Below are 2,139 nucleotides of genomic sequence, written 5' to 3' on the forward strand. Positions count from 1 at the left end.
AATTGTGTATTTAAAATTTTCAAAAAAATTTCGCAAAACTTCATCTGATATATGAGAATAGACAAAGTTTAATGTTAGATAGACACATTGTCGATCAATTTTCTAAAGAACCGTATTTGATGAAGAGTTATCAAATGCAGATTCAAGTTGATAGACGCATAGTCTAAAATACTATTTAAAGTTTGTTTTTGCTAATCTCTTTTTCTTAGATTAATTACATATTAATAACATGGAATTTAAAAAAGATAAGTTGAGAGAGATTTATATAATATATTTTTAGTGGTTTGTTTAATAACCCAAATTACATCTAATTATTGATCAACACGAACAAGATTTCACTAATGTAGACTAACGTTGATAGATTTGTGCCTTCTTTTAGAAAAAGAATTGTACTTAAAGCTTCTAAGGAACAAGAAATGTTGAAGAGTACTTCAAGGATTTGGAGACTACTATGATCAAGGTTGAGATTAATGAGTATAATAGCCACCATGGATGGTTTTTTTTTTGAATGGTCTTCATAGAAAAATCACCAATCCTTGGAACGATTGGTGCATCAAGCTACCAAGGTTGAAAAGGCTCTTGGAAAGACAAGACCAAATCAAAGTGGGAAGATAAAGGAAAATCCGGGAAGATGGCTAAGTTTTGTAATGCTCACTCTTATTCTAAAACCTAATTTTCTACTTTGAAAACACCTTTAAAATAAAGAACTATGTTTTTTAATGAGGGGGAGTTGTAAGGAAAAATTCTTCTAATTCTTCTTCTTTTATTTCTTCAACTACTACTTCTTCACCACTTATTAGTGAGGAGTATAATCCTCCAAGTGAGACTGATTTTTTGGTTGTGAGGCACCTTATGACTGAAATTTCTAAAGATTTTGATGAGACCCAAATAGAATTTGTTTCATATAAGTTTTTTCATGATTAACAAATTATGTATTCCTATCATTGATGGAGTTAGTTGTACGAATTTGGCAAGAGATTGGTGGAAAAACTTGATTTACTCACCACACCTTATACTAAACCATATAACTTACAATGTCTAAGTGAGAAGGGGGAGATAATTGTTAACAAACAAGTTCTTGACTCTTTTTGTGATGAAAAATATAAGAAGGAGGTCTTGTGTGATATGGTGCCAATAGAGGCTTGTCACATGCTTTGGAGAAGGCCATGAAAATTTGATAGAAAAGTTTACCATGATAGCCTAAGTAACAAATTATCCTTTGAGTACATGGGAAAGAAAGTGGTCTTGAAACCACTAATACCAAGAGAGATACATGAATACCAAATCAAAATGAAGAACAAAAGAGAGCAAGAAAAGAAGGAAGAAATTAAGTGATAGTTTTTCTCAGGCCATTCAAGTCTTGGATAATCACTTTTTCTTTAACTAATTAATTTGCAGGTTGGAATACAGAGTCATCCTAAATTGAGGTTAAAATTTTGGTAGGGAAATTAGGTTTTAGTTATATTGGATTGAAATATGTTTGTATGTAATTAAAAATTAATGAATCATATTGAACTTGATATTGAGTCTTGAATGGTAAACTTGATTTGAAATGTTTTGAATATAAAATTGATGCAATAGGTGATTTTAATTGTGTATTATAAACTTGTGGAACAAAAAAAATGGTTATTTTTAGTCTTGAAATTGGTTTAAAAAAATTATGTAGAACTACTAGTCCTGAATAATTCACTTAGCAATAAGCATAATTTATTTATTTATTTTGCATGTACCTTCCTCAATATTTCTATGAATATTGATAAACTAAAAATTGATTTTATATTTTCATGTATTGTTTCTTTTATGGTGAGAGGTGAATTGAAAGTTGTATGATGTATGTAATGGGGCATGTATGACAACAATTTTATATCATAAATTTGACTAAATTAATGTATGTTGTCGGGATGGGATTGATGAAGTCACATACCTATGGAGGGCATGTTTACCTTGGTTACAATTGTAAGTATTAAGCAAAGGAACATACACTATAACTTATCTATTGGTCCACTAATGGTCTAAATCATGCAAATTACGACATCATGTGCTGAGAAGATGAGGGAGGGTTTCTAGCACGCTCGAGACACAATCGTAGGTGTATGGATATCAATGGCAATAAACATACCTAGAGCATTGATTTTGTGA

Source organism: Phaseolus vulgaris, chromosome 11 (genome assembly GCF_051622355.1).
Source record: "Phaseolus vulgaris cultivar YP4 chromosome 11, ASM5162235v1, whole genome shotgun sequence".
In the NCBI taxonomy this organism is placed as follows: Eukaryota; Viridiplantae; Streptophyta; class Magnoliopsida; order Fabales; family Fabaceae; genus Phaseolus; species Phaseolus vulgaris.